Below are 6,326 nucleotides of genomic sequence, written 5' to 3' on the forward strand. Positions count from 1 at the left end.
ATATAAATCTAACCATTCAAAACGAATACAATCTGAACAGCATAATAGAATATTGCACCATATCAGATTTGCCAGTTCGTGATGTGAGATGTTACCCTGCTCTTCCACCAAGACACCTGCAAGTTCCTGGACATTTCTGGGGGGAATTGGCCCTAGCCCTCACCCTCCGATCCAACAGGTCCCAGACATGCTCAATGGGATTGAGATCCGGGCTCTTCGCTGGCCATGGCAGAACACTGACATTCCTGTCTTGCAGGAAATCACATTGTCATGCTGGAGGGCCATGTCAGGATGAGCCTGCAGGAAGGGTACCACATGAGGGAGGAGGATGTCTTCCCTGTAACGCACAGCGTTGAGATTGCCTGCAATGACAACAAGCTCAGTCCGATGATGCTGTGACACACCACCCCAGACCATGAAGGACCCTCCACCTCCAAATCGATCCCGCTCCAGAGTACAGGCATCGGTGTAATGCACATTCCTTCGATGATAAACGCAAATCCAACCATCACCCCTGGTGAGACAAAACCGTGACTCGTCAGTGGAGAGAACTTTTTGCCAGTCCTGTCTGGTCCAGCGACGGTGGGTTTGTGCCCATAGGCAACGTAGTTGCCGGTGATGTCTGGTGAGGATCTGCCTTACACCAGGCCTACAAGCCCTCAGTCCATTCTCTCTCAGCCTATTGCGGACAGTCTGAGCACTGATGGAGGGATTGTGCATTCCTGGTGTAACTCGGGCAGTTGTTGTTGCCATCCTGTACCTGTCCCGCAGGTGTGATGTTCGGATGTACCGATCCTGTGCAGGTGTTGTTACACGTGGTCTGCCAATGCGAGGACAATCAGCTGTCCGTCCTGTCTCCCTGTAGCACTGTCATAGGCGTCTCACAGTACGGACATTGCAATTTATTGCCCTGGCCACATCTGCAGTCCTCATGCCTCCTTGCAGCATGCCTAAGGCACGTTCACACAGATGAGTAGGGATCCTGTGTCACGCCCTGATCTGTTTCACCTGTTCCTGTTATTGTCTCCACTCCCTCCAGGTGTCGCTTATTTTCCCCAGTGTATTTATCTTTGTGTTTCCTGTCTCTCTGTGCCAGTTGGTCTTGTATGTTAGTCAAGTCAACCAGCGTGTTTTTCCCGTACTCCTTTTGCTATTATCTTTTTGATAGTCTTCCCAGTTTTGACCACTGCCTGACTCTGGACTACTTTCCCGCCTGCTTCCATTGTCTGCATCTGGGTCTCGCCAGATGCAGGCATCTTTCTTTTGGTGTCTTTACTGGGCATCTTTCTTTTGGTGTTTTTCAGTCAGTAGAAAGGCCTCTTTAGTGTCCTAAGTTTTCATAACTGTGACCTTAATTGCCTACCGTCTGTAAGCTGTTAGTGTCTTAACGACCGTTCCACAGGTGCATGTTCATTAATTGTTTATGGTTCATTGAACAAGCGTGGGAAACAGTGTTTAAACCCTTTACAATGAAGATCTGTGAAGTTATTTGGATTTTTACAAATTATCTTTGAAAGACAGTGTCTTGAAAAGGGGACGTTTCTTTTTTTGCTGAGTTTAAATTACACCAAATACCAGTTGGATAACAGTTGAATAGTTAGTAAGCAGGTAATAAGTGTTTGTTACATAGAATACAACAGGTGCATAAACTAATACACAAAGACACTCTGGCTCCACTAAGTCTACTTACTTTGGGCAGTGAAGCACACATGCTAAAGGAGTCCAGATGAAAGGTGTCAGGAGGTGGTAAAAGTTGAATGGAGAAGTCTAGAGGTGAAAGGAGCAGCACAGAGATACAGGAGCATCCACTCTCTCTGTGCAGTTGAAGGAGACTGTAGTGATGGGTCGTTCACGAACGAGTCGGCTCTAAGAGCTGGCTCTTGTAGGTGAACGTTGGGAGCCGGCTTGCATATCAGAAGAGCCGAATCTATTTATAAAAATATTTTAAAAATTAAGATATGAATAATCAAAAATATTTAAATGAATATAATGAACTAATTCAAAGAACAAAAAAATAAATAATAATATAGGCCTAAACGCTCAAGCACACACACATTTGTTCTGACTGTCTGCTCAGACTAACAGCCTCACCTGTTGTTCCTGTCAATCAGACACGCAGTGTCAACCAGTGAACCAAAGATGCGTGAGGGAGGGCCGAGCCAGAAATGTCCGGGAACTTGCAGGTGCCTTGGTGGAAGAGCGGGGTAACATCTCACAGCAAGAACTGGCAAATCTGGTGCAGTCCACGAGGAGGAGATGCACTGCAGTACTTAATGCAGCTGGTGGCCACAGCAGATACTGACTGTTACTTTTGATTTTGACCCCCCCTTTGTTCAGGGACACATTATTCAATTTCTGTTAGTCACATGTCTGAGAAACTTGTTCAGTTTATGTCTCAGTTGTTGAATCTTGTTATGTTCATACAAATATTTACACATGTTAAGTTTGCTGGAAATAAACGCAGTTGACAGTGAGAGGACTTTTTTTTTGTTGCTGAGTTTAGAGAGTATAATCTGTTGCATAAATATACTTTACCATGTTGCATAGCATGGTTGAGTTATGAGTAGTTTAACTGTTTACCAATAGTCATAGCCGACTTATTTGCCATTGAAACCTAGGCCTAAAATGGCTGCTGGCCACAGTTGCAACAACCACTGTTTTGGTAAAAAGCTGAGGGGTGGGGCAGGAGAAATGTAACAACACTCTCAAATTCATAAACAGATGACTGACCATCCATGATATCAAAATTATAGTTTTAACCATGTTTTGAAGCTACACAGTGTACATGTACTTACATTTACAGTGTTGACCAACATTGGAGTAATGACAGTTAAGCTCATGGGGCATTTAGTTATGTATATTCTATTTGGGGGGAAAAATACATACAAATCAAATTGTATTTGTCACATTCGATGAATACAACTGGTGTAGACTTTACCGTGAAATGCTTGCTTACGAGCCCTCAACAATGCAGTTTGAAAATAAAATAGTAACACAAGAGTAATAAAATAGAATACACAAGAATATAACTATATGTATGTTATAATGAATACATACAGTGTCAACAATAGGTCTACTGGACAAAATGCTCGACGTGTAGTTATATCAGAAAAACGAATAAAAAATGCATCTATGAAAATCTTTGATGTCCCCGAATATTAACTGCAGGGTGAGGACCAATCATATAGCTGTCCGCCTTCGAAGAAATTACGCACAAACCAATCACAGACAATTCCGCTGCAAGAAGTTACCAGGAATAAACCAATGATAAAACCGCAATGGCGGGGACAAACTTTAGAAGCGGGCTTGTGGCGCAATGGATAACGCGTCTGACTACGGATCAGAAGATTCTAGGTTCGACTCCTGGCAAGCTCGTTCATTTTCTTTTTGCTCCACCCATCCAAATCCAAACCAAATTTGTTATGGGGGTGCCTGGTTGGCAACACAGACGGTAACGTTAACGTTAAGAGCCAATTTATGCTTGATCTGAACATGTGGGCGGAAGCGCCATATGGATGGAGTGACGCAATAGCGGAGTAAAGCAACAACGTTGGCATGCCGAGGCCAAATTGAGCTCCGTAATAGCATTACTTTGCGCCTCCCAAATGTTGTAACAATGTGGAGGGCTCCATATAGCTCTGTATTTATATGATTGGTTAACGGTAGGTGGGACTGGAGGTCCTGTATAAACAGAAACGCAACAGCTCTGCTCCATGAAGCACAAGAAGTATGAATGCCCTGACTTATGCAGAGGCCCAGGCAAAAAACGAAAGGAGGGTGTTTGGTCACGTAATGCAAATGTATAAATTCAAATATCATAATGACAACTTTAGCTAATTAGCAACTTTTCAACTACATTTTTTTTTTAAGCTACTTTGCAACTACTTAGCATGTTAGCTAATCCTTCCCCTAACCTTAAGGTTAGGGGAAGAGTTAGCTAACATGCTAAGTAAAGTTAGTTGCAAAGTAGCTAAAAAGTAGCAATTAGTTGAAAAGTTTCTAATTAGCTCAAATTGTCAGTTATGAGATTTGAACTCACAGCCTTTAGGTTGAAAATGCAGAGCTATATGGAGCCCTCCACATTGTTACATAATTTGGGAGACACAAAGCAATGCGATAAAGAGATCAATTTGGCCTCTGCGTGCCTACTGAGACTCCAGAAATAGCATCACACCATTCATATGGCGCCTCCGACCAAATTTTCGGTTCAAGCATAAATTGGCTCCTACTGTCTGTGTTGATAACCGGGCACCCCCATAACAACCCCCCCCCTCCTACTGAAATATCGACAATGTTCTGAACGTTTTATCTCACTCAGTACAGCAGCCCGGCCCCAATTTGTGGTTGGCAAACTGTGTTATGAATAGCCTGCGTGATGATAACAAAGACAGTGGAATAAAGCTAAGTAGCGTTTCACATATGCCTCTCTTACTGATAACAATGCATTGTTTCCGCAGAGCCTTTTTATTTGGATGAACTGAATAGATAACCCATCATGTGAGAATCTCGTTTTGTGATTTGGATGGGTGGCGCAAAAAGAAAATGAACGAGCTTGCCAGGAGTCGAACCTAGAATCTTCTGATCCGTAGTCAGACGCGTTATCCATTGCGCCACAAGCCCTCTCCTGATCTAATTTGCCAAATGAGCCATTTTTTTATTGGGCAATTCCTGGTAAATGATTTGTAGTGAAACTGAATGTGATTGGTTAGCATAAAGCTAGCAGCTTGATCAATCCATCGTCTGCAATAGACATACAGCGTTTACTGAGGTGCGGCCAGTGCAGAAGGCAGGGCACTTATACTGCGTGGAGCAGAGCAGAGCTGTTGTGAAGGGAGTTTGTGTATATACAGGACGTACCACCCCCACCTACCGTCAACCAATCATCAGAGCTCGATTTGCAACCTGGTTTCAGAGCATTTCGTATTATTCTGTATCTAAATCCGAAGACGCCCCATTTCATATGATATGTTACATTTCGTATGGTATGTATTAATTTGTGGATGTCCAATACCCAATTCGTACAATATGTTTCGAATTTGCAAAACATATGATATGTTACAAATTCTGGCTAGGTGGCTAATGTTAGCTAGCTGGCAAACATTAGCTAAGTTAGGGGTTAGGGTTCATGATATAGTTAAATTTAGGAGTTAACCCTTTAACCTAACTCCTGAACTTAACTATATAACCTAACCCCTAGCCTAGCTAACGTTAGTCACCTAGCTAGAATATGTAACATACCATATGTTTTGCAAATTCGAAACATATTGTACAGTTTCACTAACAATAATTTACCCTGAATTGACCAAAATAGCCATTTTGGCGTCTTTTTTCAGCTGCTTGTTGCGCAATGGCGTATAACGCGTCTGACTACGGAGCAGAATATTCTAGGTTCGACTTCTGGCAACCTTGAAATGTTTTTGCCCCTTAAATTGAGGCATATCTTATCCAGGATCGTTAGATCAGTATTAGAAATCATTGTGTACTATATTTGCCCTCTGTAACTCATTTATAGACTACACTACCGTTCAAAAGTTTGGGGTCACTTAGAAATGTCCTTGTTTTTGAAAGAAAAGCTTCTTTTTTTTGTCCATTAAAATAACATCAAATTGATCAGAAATAAAGTGTAGACATTGTTAATGTTGTAAATGACTATTGTAGCTGGAAACGGCAGATTTTTTTTATGGAATATCAACATAGGCATACAGAGGCCCATTATCAGCAAACATCACTCCTGTGTTACAATGGCACGTTGTGTTAGCTAATCCAAGTTAATCATTTTAAAAGGCTAATTGATCATTAGAAAACCCTTTCGCAATTGTTAGCACAGCTGAAAACGGTTGTGCTGATTAAAGAAGCAATAAAACGGACCATTAAACTAGTTGAGTATCTGGAGCATCAGCATTTGTGGGTTCGATTACAGGTTCAAAATGTCCAGAAAAAACTTTCTTCTGAAACTCGTCAGTCTATTCTAGTTCTGAGAAATGAAGGCTATTCCATGTGAGAAATTGCCAAGAAACTGAAGATCTCGTTCAACGCTGTGTACTACTCCCTTCACAGAACAGCGCAAACTGGCTCTAACCAGAATAGAAAGAGGAGTGGGAGGCCCCGGTGCACAACTGAGCAAGAGGACATGTACATTAGAGTGTCTAGTTTGAGAAACAGACGCCTCACAATTCCTCAACTGGCAGCTTCATTAAATAGTACCCGCAAAACACCAGTCTCAACGTCAACCGTGAAGAGGCGACTCCGGGATGCTGGATTTCTAGGCAGACTATCAAAGAAAAATACATATCTCAGACTGGCCAATACAAAGAAAAGATTAAGAT

The 6,326-nt window shown here is 42.2% G+C and overlaps 2 non-coding genes across 2 annotated transcripts; one reads left to right on the forward strand and one right to left on the reverse strand.

The window, feature by feature from the left end:
* Nucleotides 1-3,302: 3,302 nt before the first annotated feature.
* Nucleotides 3,303-3,375, forward strand: trnar-acg. Its single transcript has one exon. It is a non-coding gene; the product is annotated as a tRNA-Arg (tRNA).
* Nucleotides 3,376-4,547: 1,172 nt separating this feature from the next.
* Nucleotides 4,548-4,620, reverse strand: trnar-acg. Its single transcript has one exon. It is a non-coding gene; the product is annotated as a tRNA-Arg (tRNA).
* Between the last annotated feature and the right edge of the window lie 1,706 nt (nt 4,621-6,326).

This window comes from Salvelinus namaycush, chromosome 1 (genome assembly GCF_016432855.1).
Source record: "Salvelinus namaycush isolate Seneca chromosome 1, SaNama_1.0, whole genome shotgun sequence".
Taxonomy (NCBI): Eukaryota; Metazoa; Chordata; class Actinopteri; order Salmoniformes; family Salmonidae; genus Salvelinus; species Salvelinus namaycush.